Source organism: Gopherus evgoodei, chromosome 8, assembly GCF_007399415.2.
Source record: "Gopherus evgoodei ecotype Sinaloan lineage chromosome 8, rGopEvg1_v1.p, whole genome shotgun sequence".
Classification (NCBI taxonomy): Eukaryota; Metazoa; Chordata; order Testudines; family Testudinidae; genus Gopherus; species Gopherus evgoodei.
The window spans coordinates 81073351-81089490 of NC_044329.1; the positions used below are offsets into that span (position 1 = coordinate 81073351).

General features: G+C 43.6%; 1 protein-coding gene across 8 annotated transcripts in view; it reads right to left on the reverse strand.

Moving 5' to 3' along the window:
* LRRC8B (leucine rich repeat containing 8 VRAC subunit B) overlaps positions 1-15900 on the reverse strand; it is a 42140-nt gene extending 26240 nt beyond the window's left edge. For 4 of the 8 annotated variants that reach the window (XM_030573152.1, XM_030573146.1, XM_030573148.1 and 1 more), the window contains exon 1: positions 15831-15898. The gene's annotated coding sequence lies outside the window, so the exon portion shown is untranslated. Of the gene's footprint in view, positions 1-15830 lie in introns of all 8 variants that reach the window. The other 4 variants (XM_030573153.1, XM_030573147.1, XM_030573149.1 and 1 more) reach the window with 2 other exon arrangements.
* Between the last annotated feature and the right edge of the window lie 240 nt (positions 15901-16140).

The window sequence follows — 16140 nt, forward strand, 5'->3', positions numbered from 1 at the left end:
TGAAGAACTGTAGAGTATGTTAGGAGTTGAGAAGAAGGTGGCTGTCAGTGTGAATGCATGGCTACAGGGTGGACTGATTTTAATCATGATTTAAAATCAGCAGGCAGGATATCTTGGTTTAAATTGATTTTAATTGTAGCCATGTAATAATTATAGTAGATATTAGAAGATAAAGGGATAAGGAACTGATAGCAGGGACACAAGTGACTTATAGGCCTGGATCTATAAGAATAGCTTAAGCAGTTAGCATAAAGCTTTATAGTCTGAGCAGGAATTGTTGCTCAATAAATTAGCATACGTAATTAAACTAATAGTGACCTTAAGTCATGAGATGGCACAAGACTTTGTTTATTGTTTTGTAATAATCACAAGTATTGCAATCTGCTGGTAGGTAACCGCAAGAAGGCAGATTGCACCAGTTTAGAGTATTTTTGGAAGGGGACATCAGCAGATGCTCAACTGCAGGTAACCATGGTAATTCAACTGACATTAGTATATACTAATGAGCTTTGCCTAATTAATATACTAACCTACAGGATAAGGACACCCAATATTACGAGAGTGAGAAAGTGAAGATATGGTAAAGGAGGGAAGAATGTTGGAAATCATTAGGAAAGGGATAGATAAGGCAGAAATTTTCATATTGTCTCTACATAAATCTATGGCACACCCACATCTTGAATACTGTATGCAGATCTGGTTGCTCCATCTCAAAAAGGATATACTGAAATTGGAAAACGTACAGAAAAGGTCAACAAAATGATCAGGGGTATGGAAGAGCTTCCATATGAGGAGAGTTTAATAAGACTGGGACTTTTCAGCTTGGAAAAGAGACAATTAAGGAGGGATATGATAGTGGTCTATAAAATCATGACTGGTGTGGAGAAAGTAAATAAGGAAGTGTTATTTAGTCCTTCTCATAACACAAGAACTAGGGTCACCAAATGAAATTAATAGGCAGAAGGTTAAAACAAACAAAAAGGAACTACTTCTTCACAATACACAGTGAACCTATGGAACTCTTTGCCAGAGGATGTTGTGAAGGCCAAGACTATAAGAAGGTTCAAAAAGAACTAGATAAGTTCATGGAGGATAGGTCCATAAATGGCTATAAGCCAAGATGGGCAGGGATGCAAAACCACGTTCTGAAGCGTCCCTAACCTCTGTTTGCAAGAAGTTGGGAATGAGCGATGGGATGGATCACTTGATGATTACCTGTTCTGTTCATTCCCTCTGAAGCACTTGGCACTGGCCACTATCGGAAGACAGGATACTGGGCTGGATGGACCATTGGTCTGACCCAGTATGGCCATTCTTATGTTTTAAGAAATCATTAAACTGAACTAGCTGAATAAATTTAAATGAAGAAAATATTCTCAATGCACCTGTGGAAGAGACTACTGCTGTTAAAAGCTGGTTTAATACTTCAAAAACTCTGTTTTAAGGTGCTTACCCAGTGACTTCCTCCAGTTCAGTGATATGACGTTCTTCAGAACTCCAGCAAATGTACTGCTGGAATGTTTTTTTAAATTTAAATCTTTCTTCTTCTCCTTAATCCCTCAACTGGGGTCAGATCATTGTGTAAGCATCCACCATCTTTGTCCATCTGAGGTGGCGTTAAGGTCCACCTGCTTACCATCTTCTTTGATGCAATCGATCCACTGCTTCCTCAGTTTCTCTTTTTTAGCACCCTCTTCTGCCAAACTATCTTCAGCAGATCCCCTCATTCATCCTCTGTTTGCATCCAAACTAACGAAGTTGTGTTTCCTGCATTTTGTCAGCCACATCATGGACTTGGACTTTCAACATAATACTTCCATTTTGAAATCTGTGTGTATTTTATTTTTATTTAAATGATTATTCACTAGTAAGTTTAGGCCTTAACATAATTTGTCATAATTTTAAGTACATTTATATTTTTTTAAAAGAAAAATGTATTTAAATTAAAAAATATTTTTTTATTTTTTTATAAAACATGGTTGCTTTTAAATCCACCCTGCAGGGCTGTCTGCCCTAAGCTGACTGCGTGTGGTCAGAGCCATTGGTGAACATGTTTGACCATGGCACACTGGAGAAAGCATGATGACAAAGACAAGGATTGAGAGGTGGAAAGACTACAAATATAGTAAAGTATCTAATACATAGTTCCGGCAAATTCTATTTGCTACCCAGTGAGTTGGGGCAATATCCCATTTCCGTTTCTCTTGCTGCAGCCTTATGGATGCTGAGCTGTAAAATACTAGCATTGTTGGACTATTCAGTTCGGAGCCTTGCTTTCGTTATTCTGACAACCCAAACTACTGAAGAGTGCCAGAGGAATTGCTACCTGACTGAAACCTTGTACAGGTCTCTGTGACGGGGTTTACAAGCCACACCTGCAATGCATGCATAAGCTGGAAGAGGACCTTGAGCTACTCTGTTCCCCTTTTACTTACAGGCTGCCTATGGAGGTAAGCAGACCTACAACCTGAAGCTCTGCAAAAGGAGCACTGTGGGAGGCCCAGCTATGGAGGCCCCTGACTATTGACAGTCTGACCTGCTCAGGGAAAAAGACTATGCAAGGTGGAAGACGTATTCTTTGAGTTAGTTTGTTTACATGGCTTTGCTGTTCCCTCTTGTGTTGGGAGGCTGATATGAAGTGATCCAAGGAGGCAGATGCACGGCACTCCAGGGTGCAGGACTCAGCTGCCTACCTTGGGGTCCTGGATCAGAATTTGGTGCAGAGGGTGGTCCTGGGTTCCCCAACCTGCCTCCTAATGGGGCTGGAGGCAAAAACTCTATCTTTGAGACTAGACTCAGGATGAGGAAGACCCCATAACCCAGAGAGTCCTGAGTCTGAGACTTTGGCTGGGTGAAGCCTGAAGTCCCTTGTTGGACAGTGGAACTAGCATTTGTTGGACTTTTTACATACCCAGAAGGGATGGACACAACTTGTGCCATAAATGGAGGGCTGAATCACAGAGGGGACAGACTACTGCAGGGCTGGAGTGGCTATCATCAGGTGGCGCAAGACTGAAAAGTATCTGTCATGCTTTCACCCAACCTCTAGGTGGTGCCTCTGGGGTACAGACCCCTTCCCAGTCTCCTTATTAGCTGTCCCCTTCTATGTCTTCCAATGGTACATGCACTAACATAGCCCCTTCTCCAAAGTATAAACTAATTGCTATAGTTGATGGGGATTTTGGTTCTGCAGGATTTGCTCCAAGGGAAAATAATACAGACAAAAGTGTCCATAGATATTTCTCCTACTTTCAGACAGCAGAATGATATTTTATCAGGATCGTATAATGCAAAAACATTAACCACTGCTACCACCATCTCACTGTATAATCTAGCTAACGCTGATAATCAAATACAGCCAGGGAAGTGATGTATCCTTAATGCACAAACACTTCACAGGGAACCATTTAGACCAGGGGCAGGCAACCTATGGCACGTGTGCTGAAGGCGGCACGCAAGCTGATTTTCAGCGGCACGCGAGCTGATTTTCAGTGGCACTCTCACTGCCCGGGTCCTCGCCACCGGTCCGGGGGGCTCTGCATTTTAATTTAATTTTAAATGAAGCTTCTCAAACATTCAAAAAAGCCTTATTTACTTAACATACAACAAGAGTTTAGTTATATATTATAGACTTACAGAAAGATCTTCTAAAAACGTTAAAATGTATTACTGGCACGCGAAACCTTAAATTAGAGTGAATAAATGAAGACTCGGCACACCACTTCTGAAAGGTTGCCGACCCCTGATTTAGACAGAGGAACATAAGGATACAATAAATAATTAAAAGTTAATCTGTATTTAAGAAACCAACAAGGTATGCTACTGCTACTTAGCAAGCCAAACTACAATGACAAAGAACTGAATCCTACAGCATTTAGGGCTAAAATCCAGTCCCAACTGTCTCTTAGCACAGAGCTACTGGGTCCATTTTGCAAATCCATAACCAAATCAGGTGGGGGTGGGGAAGAAACCTCTGCACAGAGTTGACTGCATGAATGTTATGCAGCAACTTAGTTTTTCAGAGCTCACAGCGGGTGAAATCTGTGAAATCAAAAGGGTATTAGGAAAGTGCTGTGCATTTTCAGTGGCTACCTAAAGTCTGAACCTTGGGAAAGAGGGGAGAGAAAAGTCCCTATAAAGGGGGCTATCTTGCTCTAATTCAGTAGTCCTGGCTGACAACTCTGAATGAAACAGAGCTGTCACCAAGCACAGGATTCAAGACACCATCATCACAAACATCTCATACCAAGTAAACTTTTTTGATAAGCTTGAGGACTTCCCGTACCCTCTTATTTTCTCTACTCCTTTCCAGTATGGCAGCCCTATGAGACTTTACAATAACCCCCCTGACGCACCAGTAATCACCACAGGTCCGTATCAGACAGAAAGATCAAGATCTGCGATGGGCTCCCCACATCCTTACATGGCTATGCAGGCCCCAGACATGGATCTCCTTCATCCTGACCTACCTCAGTACTGCACAGGCCAGTGCAGAGCCAAGAGACATACCTTCCTGCTTTATGAAGATTGTGGGGGAGTGGGCTTGAAGGCCTGAGCTCCAGCTCAAACAGCAACACTGACACAGCTATTTTTAGAGCGCCAGGAAGAGCCCCACTACCACAAGTCTATGGACCCAGGCTGGGAGGCTTGCTCGCAGATGCAATGTAGACATCTCCTAGAGCAGTAGTCCCCAACGCAGTGCCCACAGGCACAATGACACCCACTGGGGCATCTATGTGCGCTCGCATACTGGCCGGCGGACAAGCATCCGCTGAAATGCCGCCAAAAAGTGGCATCACCAGGAGGCGCCGCCACCGAAATGCCACTGATTTTCAGCAGCGACGCCTCCTGGTGATGCTACTTTGGCAGCATTTCGGCAGCGATGCCTCTTGACGTTGCCGCTTCTCAGCTGCATTTCGGCGGATGCTTGTCCGCTGGCCATGGTCCTTGGTGGCTCGTCATCTAGTACCCACCACCTGGAAAAGGGTTTTTTTTTAAATTTTTAATTATGGAGATATACTTATCTCCTAGAAATGGAAGGGACCCTGATGGGTCATTGAGTCCAGCCCTGGGTTTAGCAGGCCAATGCTCAAACCACTGAGCTATCCCTCTCCCCAGGTTGGGGACCACTGTCCTAGAGCAAGAAAAAGCTTCCTCAGGTAGGAATCTCTTCTCTGTGGCCCCCATCTTACAGTCTCTGTTTTTTTTTCTTAACTACTTTCTGATGTGTCACCCAGGTCACTGAAAAACAAGCAGTGTCTTCAAATGCCCCTTAAGGCACCCCAGGAAGTGCCGGCACTCCTGTAAATCCACACGGGGCCAGCCTACAGTGCTTCTAAGATAACCCCTTAAAAGCAGAACTCTCAGCCAGAGGGGGCATTTCTGAGTTATTAGGTCTATGAGGGTTCTCTCTCCATATTTTGGTCCAAGGTAGGGATACAAGGGGTCAATAGTTCTGTTAGTAGCTGACCAACAGATTAAAGGTGAAGCTAGACAAATTCAGACTAGATGTTAAAGTGTAAATTTTAACAGTGAGGATAATTCACCATTGGAAGAACTTGTTGAGGGGTGTGATGGATTCTCCATCACTTTGAGATCTTCAAATCAAGACTGGATGTCTTTCTAAAAGAGATCTTCTAGCTCAGAAATGAAGTTTATGGTTTGATGCAGAAATTACTGGGCAAAATTCTACGGTTTGTGTTATGCATGACGTCAGACTAGATTACCACAACGGTCCCTTCTGGCCTTAAAATCGATGACAATTATTTAAAAGCTGCAGGGATTCTGCTAGTCTTACTCCAACATACTAGGACCTCTGAACACCAAGAAACTAAGATTGAAATGTAATACTCTGCTCTGAAAGAAAAATTACGTCCAGTGCTATAAAATGGATAAAGTGGTCATGGATTTTCTTCATCTCCATTTTACATTAACTTAAATTTCTTCACTTTTGGAATGACTTTAGAATATTGAACTATTTATGGTCTCTAGCACAGTTAATTGTAATGCTTCTGCCTGGCCTGCAGGGTTACCTTGGGCAAGTTACTGTAACCCCCCCCCCCACACACACACACCCACACCTGTAAAATGGAGATACGATACAACCCTCCTGGGTAAAAAAGCACTTTGAGATGTGCTAATGGAAAGTACTACATAGGAGCTAGGCATTATTATTATAGCCAAGCAACCAAAGAGCAGGCTCACACAGAAATAAATAGCATGGGTCTACGCACTAACTACTCTGCACAACTCATGGCCAGTACTATGGATACTCCAGATGGAATAATGTGCTTATTCTCTCTACTCTAACCTCAGCAGTCTAAATGCACTCTTTATGCACTATGTTCTGTTAGAATAGCTTTTATATTGCTAAAATTACTTGAACAATTATTAGTACAAATAAGCAGAATTTTTCAAGATCACTGAATCTAAACTAAAAAGCAAGCTGATGTTTTTCCAACATTGATAAGATTTACACAGCCTTGTAAGAACAATTGTTAAGAACAACAAATCTAAATGAGATTAGCAGGTCAAAATGTACATTACAAAAATACATGCATTATATATGTCAAATCAATTCCCAGCACACTGAAATATAGTTAAAAGTTGAAAATTAATACTGATTTAAAAATAAAATACAATAAAAACACATCTAGAAAGAATCAGAGGGGTAGCCATGTTAGTCTGGATCTATGTCTAGAAAGTTTTCAAGAGGTTTTAAATTTTGCTGACAGTAGATGGTGTAGTAGGAAGAGAGCCCGAGACATAAGCCCTTTTATTAGAGGCTGGTACGAAGCCTTAGCTAAAGTAGTGGACAAGCTTTGCGGATATAAAGCAAAGTTAGCAAAAGTCAGGCTGTGAGCAAACATCATGCTCTGTCTGCTTGCAAGTTCACAGAATCTGGCAAGAATAAGGCTGATATTGCAGAAACACACATTCCTAAGAAGTGCTAGTCACAAAGTACTTATGCAAACACATTCCAGAAGAATGGCACCAGAACATTCCAATATCAAGGATGATACAAAAAGGATAACAGGACCATACTGACCCCTCTTAAAAGAGAAGGTCAGGATGACAGAGTGATGAATAAAAATGTTTAAATCAAACCAACATGTACAATGAAATGGATGATAACTAGCCACATCAGGGGGCAGTAACTAACTGTGTCAGAGGGGCAGTACATAACCTGTTTGTATCAGGGTATAAAGAGGTATTTCTAAGCAAGTGTCTTGGTCCAGCTGAGAGGGGAATGGAAAGTTCCGCCATCCACTTAGCTGCATCCATTGTCACGGGCATACACATCTTAGTATTCTTGTAAACTATCAGAGGGGTAGCCGTGTTAGTCTGTATCCACAAAAACAATGAGGAGTCTGGTGGCACCTTAAAGATTAACAGATTTATTTGAGCATTTATTCTTTTTTTCTTTCTTTTCTTTACGTAAAAGAATAAATGGACACAAATCAGACATCAGGAATGGTAAAATACAAAATCCAGTAGGAGAACGCTTCAATCCCCCTGGACATTCAACAACAGATTTAAAAGGAGCCATCCTTCAACAACAACAACAAACTTCAAAAACAGACTTCAAAGAGAAACTGCAGAGCTACAATTCATTTGCAAATTTAACACCATTAATTTGGGCTTGAATAGGGACTGGGAGTGGCTGACTCACTACAAAAGCAATTTTCCCTCTCTTGTTATTGACACCCCCTCATCAATTATTGGGAGTGGACCACATCCACCCTTACTGAATTGGCCTTGTTAACACTGGTTCTCCACTTGTAAGGTAACTCCCTTCTCTTCATGTATCAGCATATTTACGCCTGCATCTGTAATTTTCACTCCATGCATCTGAAGAAGTGTTTTGTTTTGTTTTTTTTACCCACAAAAGCTTATGCCCAAATAAATCCATTAGTCTTTAAGGTGCCACAGGACTTCTCGTTATCCTTGTAAAGTGTGCCAGGTGCTATTATCGTGCTTTGTTGACAATAAACCTGACCTGGTGCCTTCGTAGCTTAACAGATCTTGTGGTCATTCGGTGGTTTGCTTAAGGTCTGCTGTGCTGGCTGTCTGCACAGAGATGGGGCAGCCAAAAATCTAACACTGGTGACCCAGAACCGCTGATTTGATAAGTAAGCGAGCTGTCCTCTTAAACAGCTTTTCCAAAAGGGAAGATAGGAGATTCAGAGTTTATTATTTCCAATTCCTACACTGTAACTAAATCCATGGAAACGTAAGTACAGGTGCAACCCTACAGAACAGAATATATATCATTCTAGCCCTGTCATTGGAAAGCTATTTTAGCTGACTAAGTTGTTCTTGGTGGTTAGTGCATCTCTTATTGAACAAGATGAAATATTTCTGGTTCTAAAAAGACTCAGCTGTGATTCAAAGTCAGCCTAGTAAGATTAAACTAATTTTGGATGTGTACCATATATACTCGTTCATAAGCTGAATATTTTTGGTAAAAATGTGATGCATCAAAAAGCAGGGGGTTGGCTTATAAACAGATTTACACCAAAATGTGATGATTTTAAACTCTACAGAATCAATTGAATTGAATATCTAATACAGGGATCAGCAACTTTTGACCTGCAGCCCGCCAGGGTACACCTGGTGGACCGGGGCAATTTGTTTACCTGCTGCATCTGCAGGTTCAGCCAATTGCAGCTCCCATTGGCCTTGAGCGGCGAACCGCAGCCAATGGGAGCAGCAGGAAAAGGCGGCCACCACATCCTTTGGCCTACGCCACTTCCCGCAGTTCCTATTGGCTGGGAACGGCGAACCACAGCCACAGGGAAGCGAGAGGCTCCATGCCTGCAGATCCTCCAGGTAAACAAAACATCCCAACCCACCAGCAGCTTACCCTGATGGGCTGGGAGCCAAAGTTTTCCAACCCCTGAAATACAGGGTCGGCTTATGAAAGTGTCATACAGTTTTTGCTATTTTTACCTATCCATTTTGGGGGGGGCGGCTTATAAATGAATGGGCTAATGAACAAAGTATATATGGTAATTACAAAGTGATATAGTGGCACAAATTGATGTGGTGGTACAGAACTGATATCAACTCTATTGTATGCCCACAAATCTTGTAAGGTCTCGGGTACTATGCTTATAAACATTATGCAAAATTCTTAAGCACACTTTATTATCACTGAATGAAAGTGAATATGTATCAAATTAAGCCATAAAACCAATTTTTGAGAAGTAGTGGGGGGCAGAGGAGAAAACTATATTTCTGAGGTGGCCAAATAACAAGAGATTACCATTCTTCAGATAACGAGTGAGCTGCCTCCACAGTGCACTTTGGGTCCATGTCACACCCTGCATATTGTGCTGTTGCAGGACTCTAGGGCCAACTCCGTCAAAAAATTTTAAACGAAGTACTGCAATTTCCCTCCCCATTAACATTGTTAGTGCCTAAAAGTGACCCTTTATAAATCTTGTTACACACACACACACACACACACACACACACACACACACACACACACACACACACACACACACACACAACCATCATCTCTTAATGTAACTACTAGCAATGTTATGTCTTCAAACTGAGTGCAAACACGGAAAGCCAAATACTGCACTGAGGACCTAGAGTAATCTCACCAAGTTGCACAAGGTGAATGCAAAACATGACTCAATATCTGTACACACACACACACTTTTTATATTGCCATCAAGGCCAAGTTATACATTACATAATATGGGGAGTGAAATACAAAGCATTAAGTTCTTTACAAGAGCGCTACTCAAGTCACCTTAAAAAGTGGTTTAAGATTGACAAAATCTTTTACTTTTGAGATTCAGTATCTGCTTCTTCAATTAGCAATGTTACAGGAACCATCACTTCTCTGCAGGTTGCCTTTGAAACACCACTATAAATTTTCATCTAACTACACCTCTACCTCGATATAATGCTGTCCTTGGGAGCCAAACAATCTTACTGCATTATAGGTGAAACCGTGTTGTACTCAACTTGCTTTGATCCACGGAGCACTGCTTTACCACATTATATCCAAATTCATGTTATATCAGGTGGCGTTATATCGAGGTAGCGGTGTACTACAAACTCTGAACCAAGTTTAATAAGCTTACTAACACTGATGTCAATTAAGAACTTTAGCAAATACAGTACTGAAGGTTCTTACCTGTGCACTTTTAGATTGTTGATGTGAGACAGAGTGCACTCTGTTTGGTCCATCTACACAGCCTGCAGCAGTGATCCTTTCAGTCTAGGCTGACAAACTCAGTCTTGAGAGCTTGCACTATCACACTAAAAACAGCTGTGGAGACAGCACTCTGAAGTTGCAGCTTGGGCTGGAGATCAGGCTCTGAAGCACACCTCTTTCTCTAGGCTTCAGAGCCTGAGTTCAAGTCCAAACCACAATGGCTACACAGCTATTTTTAGTGTGGTAGTGCAAGCCCGAGTCTATCGAGGCTGAAAGGCTCACTGAGGTGGGCCATGTAGACATCATTGCTCCAATTCAGCAAGGTACTTGAGCACATCAGTGATCCCATCCTACTTCAGTTAAGCACATGCTTTAGTTCTTTGCTGAACTGGGGTCAGCGTCACTACCATGTTAATATTTAAACAAGATGTCTAACATTTACTCCCTCAGTTTTCGCATGATGCTAATCCACAAGCAAAGCAATACAGGAATTAGTTTCACTCGCCTCCATTTCTTGCAAATTGGAAATCATAAATTATCATGCTTTTATCAATATAAATCCACTGGCTGGAGACAGACATGACAATTTCAATTCAGTTCCCAAATTCACCCCTCCACAGTATAGCATTTAAGTTTTCATATTTGTTGTTCTTCACAGGATACATTTACTATTTAAAAGAAAAAATTAATTCAGATTTTATAGTGCCAATAGCATAATCACTGTACACCTCTACCTCGATATAATGCTGTCCTCGGGAGCAAAAAAAATCTTACCCCGTTATAGGTGAAACTGTGTTATATCAAACATGCTTTGATCCACTGGAGTGTGCACCCCTACCCCACTTCCTGGCCAGAAACACTGCTTTACCGCGTTATAGCCGAATTGGTGTTATATTGGGTCGCATTATATCGAGGTAGAGGTGTATTTCAAAGAGCAATATTTTCCTAAAAAATTACAGTATTAAATGTCTAAACTATAATATTTGTCAGTACAATTCCTGGGCTAATAGGAAGATACACGTTGTCAAACTATGTACTGGAACTAGAATTACTTTAAGTTATAGAAAGCTTATAATTTAACATGAGTAAGGGATTTTTTAAAAAGCTGGTATCACTTTATTATGGTTGGTGACAATATTGGTTTTGGATACAAGATTGAAATGTGCTGCATCTTTTCAAAAAAGGAAACAATCTTTCTAATGTCATCTGAGTGAGTTAAATGTTTTATAAACATGATTTACTATCTAAATAAATAAATTAAAACTACAAAAAGTTAATTAAAAAAACAGCTGCCTCCCTACTACCATGTTACATTAGTATCATCAGATTCCTTATTGATGGGTATGTATGATGCTGGTAGACCAGGCACCAGCTCGTGCCCAGGTTCCTATGTCTCTTTTGACCACTGACAAATAGATGGAACCCTCTGGCTCACCTGTGTGTTTGTATCGTTAAAATAGGCAACAGAATTACAAGAATGTGTTTAGACTTTATGAAATGCTTGACAGTTGCTGCATGCTAAAAGCTGGGACTGGATGACAGGGGATGGATCACTCAATAGATTGCTCTGTTCTGTTCACTCCTTCTGAAGCATCTGGCCCTGGCCACTGTCAGAAGACAGGTTACTAGGCCAGATGGATCATTGGCCTGACCATGTTTTTGTTCTTAACAGGCATCCCTCTATCGTCCACAGACTAACGATCTGGTAGAAAGAGTCAATTGGACATTGAACCTATGCTGAGGATGTATGGTATCTGGTGAGAGATCGGATACCTGTAACATGGAAGGTAGTGTATCTAAGGCAGTGGTCACCAACTGGTCGACCACAATCGACTGGGAGATCCTCTAGGATCAACCAGTGGATCGTGATCTTTGGCAGTGTAGCAGAGCTGCCGCTAAAGCAGGCTCCCTGCCTGCCCCGGCCCCACGCTGCTCCTGGAAGCGGCCAGTGCGGCCTCGGGGCAGGGGTCTCCCTCTGCACACTGCTCCTGCCTGCAAGCACTCCGCCCCACAGCTCCCACTGGCTGGGAACAGAGAGCTGTGGTCAATGGGAGCTGCGGGGGCTTGCTTGCAGAGAGAGGCAGTGCACGGAGCCACGTGCCCTCAGCCCCCCGGCAGGGGCATGTTGGCCCCTTACGGGAGTGGTGGGGACCGGGCTAGGCAGGGAACCTGCCTTAGCGGCAGCCACACTACACCACAGACCAGGAGCCACTGCAGGTAAGTGCTGCCTGGCAGGAGGCCACACCCCAAACCCCAGCCCTGAGCCCTCTCCCAGAGCCAGCACCCCATACCTCCTCCTGCACCCCAAGCCCCAGCCCTGACCCCCCTCTTGGAGCCAGTATCCTGTACCCCCTCCTGCACCCCAACCCCCTGCACCAACCCTCTCCTGTACCCAAACTCCCTCCCAGAGCTTGCACACCTCACTCCCTCCTGTACCCCAACTCCCTACCCCACTCCTGAAAGTGAGTGAAGGCGGGGGAGGGAGAGTGAGTGACGGAAAGAGGAGGGGGGAAGAAGTGAGCAGAGCGGGGCAGATCCTGGGTTGCCCTTAAATACAAAAGTGATCTTAGGCGTAAAAAGATAGGAGACCACTGATCTAAGGGGATAAGACTTGGGTCTGTCATAATATTCCAAAGTAAGGTATTAGGCCTTGATCAATAATAAAGGTTGTGAACTGCAGAAATATTAACAGTGAGAGCCTAGAACTCATGGTCTCCTAACTCAAACCCCAATGCACGACCTTTCCATACATTACAAAGTATTTTATGAGGGAGGGTCTCTCTCTAGTACTATCTCTGAGAGGAGTGACACTTGGCTGGCCTGGTCATGCACTGGAAGAACAGGAGAAGTGCTAGGAACCTACCAAAAATGCTATACTTCGTGCTCCCACTATAGCAGCTCACTCTGTAGAATTTATCCTGCACTGTACCATTCCCAATTCTGAGGGATGATAATTTAGTGTCACTGAAAATTACCCAGAAGTTACTCAGCATGTTTCATCTACTCCAGTACCCACAGTTTGTTACAACTATACAGGAAATTCAACAGGAAAAATGCAACTGTCTTCCTCCTCATGAGCATTTTGACTTCCTGGAAGAAAGGAAAGTGACAGAAAAACTTTGATCAACTCCTCTTCCCTTGGCCTTCGCGGGAGAAGGATCTGTTGGTACTACTTCCATTATCTAATGTTACTGAGTCCTCTCTACCAATGAAGAAAAGAGAGTTTGTAAATTGGATAAGATAGGCCAGGTTAGAAGATGGGAGAGAAGAACCGATAAAGATGTCAGCCTTCCCGTTTAACACCTGTAAGGCAGTTACCAAAAGAAAAAAAAAAAATCTTTTCACATCTCAATGAGGCCCAAGGGCTATGCCCTAACGGCTTAATAGAAAGGATATTATTATTAAAAAGTTGTGCACAAATATAGACTAAAATGGTATCAGAGAAGCCAGAATGCAGTTTTGTAATACATTTTAACATCACATTTTATAGCAGCTATTCTTTTAAAGTAACCATTAAAAACATTTGGTTTTTACTGTGTGTTCTTGTTTCATTAGGGTAAATCTGTTCAAACTAGGACTTCAATGATGTCCGTGTACATTTGTTTTTTGTAAAAATGAGCAAAAAAGCATATTGTCACAGGCATCTTTGAAACAGTTTCAAGGCAAAATTAACAAAATAGATACAGTAAAGTTAGATTATTCTACATACCAATGTAAATTAGGGATTATACCAAGAACTGAATACCTAGGTACAATGGGATGCCATTCAAACTGCTTTGCAAGCCATACTGTACATATGATCAATAGCTAGGATTTGCCACAAATCACATACAAGAACCACTATTTAAACTAGTACCACGCCTCTGGTAGCAACTAGTACCTGACATTTTAAATAAAGGGGGGGGGGGAACAAAGCTCCACCCATAACTCACAGAACCAGCCGGGCAAGTTTTGATGTATAAACATTTATTCCTAACACACATACTTAATGCACAAAATAATCATGATCATCTTTCAACTTATATCCTGAGGCTTGTACTTAAATACTGGAGGATATAGTGAATTTGCACTTTACTTTTACCCCCCTTTTATCTTTTTCTGAAAGATTTAAAAAAACATACAAGACCACTATACTTAAAATTAGACATACCAGCTGTGTTTTGCTTTGAGGGTGTGCACATCAGGCAGGATACTAAAATACGCAAGAATCCTGCCATCAGAAAGCAGGATCCTTATCCTATAAATTCAGTAAGAAAGGACAGAAAAGCAAAACAGAGGCTTAGCAGGATATGTACTCTCACACAAGTGTGTGAAGGACTCAGTGCCCTCAGTTTGTTACTACAGAGCAGTTCTCAAACTTTTGTATTGGTGACTCCTTTCACACAGCAAGCCTCTGAGTGTGACCGCTCCCTTATAAATTAAAAAACACATTGTAATATATTTAACACCATTATAAATGCTGGAGAAGAAGTGCAGTTTGGGGTGGAGGCTGACAGCTCACAATCCCCCATGTAATAACCTTATAACCCCTTGAGGGGTCCTGAGCCCCAGTTTGAGAACCCCTGCTATAGCATCAACTAGAAATTAAAATTTTTGTTCTCATTTCAGAAACAGTTTCCATAACCAGGACTGTTTAAATGACACCGTTTTAAAAGTAGGTTAAGCTATAGGGCAGTCAATTTTGACAGTTTTATCACTGTAGTGTAATTGATTTTTTAATTTTATTGTAGAACTCAAGATCTCCATTTCCGTTCAGGAAACTGGATCAGCTTTGCTATAGAGCGTGGAGGCACCACCTAATCAAGTTTCATTCCACCACTGCATTTTGATATTTCAACACCATGGCTCAGAATATAAAGAGAAGCTGTGTTTGATTTTAGATAGGAAAGCAGCAAGTGCAAGAAGCCAAGTTTTTTTATTTTCTGTTGAACCGTTTCTTGGGAAGTCCAGAGGTATTCATTCACAATACAAGCTTGAGCTGCTAATTTCAGATCCGATCTTTTCCTACTGATCAGATGTTCAGATCCAGACTTTGGGCCCCTCTCATTTGAGGACCAGATAATAAGTTCACGCCTGGATCTAGGGGTTCGTTCACCTCTGCTCATCAGTATTTTGGGGAGGGAAGAAAACAAGCTCTGAGGTAACCTAGACCACAGGGTCACCAGACGACACCTGAAGAAAGCCGAGTTATGTAAGGCAGAATAAAGCTTTGGGGTGGGCCCCACACTCCACACACCGGTTTTGTTCCTAGGCTAATTGCAGCTGTGGGACGTGCACACACGCTACGGTTCTTCGCTCGCCGAAGGATAATCCCCCATTGGGGGGGGGGGGCGTGGGGCAGGTAGCCAGACTCACTGCCCCCGCCCCCCCGGGGCACAGCAATGTAACTAGGGCCGGACAGAGAAACTGGCAGCAACTTGCCCCCGCCCCGCGCACGCAGGAGGCTGATCCCGGCAGCCCACCTCCGATGGGAGATGCCCGGGGGCACCCAGAGCCACGCACAGCGGGCAGGGGCAGGCCGCTCCCTCAGCCCCCGGCACCGGGCGGGCAGCTCCCCCCCGGGCTCCCGGCTCCCCCAGCCTCAGGCCGCCGCCCCGGCCGCACGTCAGGGACAGCCAGGCGCTTGCCGCGGTCGCCGGCCCCCGCTTACCCGGCCGGTCCGCGTCCCCCAGGGCCCACCGCGCCGAGCGCTCGGGCTCCCGCCGCACGCTCGCCCAGCGGGGGACCGGCTCCAACCGGCACCTCAGGCTCCGCCCGCCTCCCCAGTCACGTTACCACCTCTCCGCCAATGGGGGCCCGGCTGGCGGAGCCGCTGACCGGGGGGCTGGAGACAGAGGCGCAGAATGTCGCCCACCCCCTGCTAGAGCCGGGGTCCTGCCGCTGCGCCCGGGCCTGGCCGGCGAGATACGCCCACAGGGGACCCGGCCCAACCCGGGAGGGAGGCGACCGGCGAGAGCCCA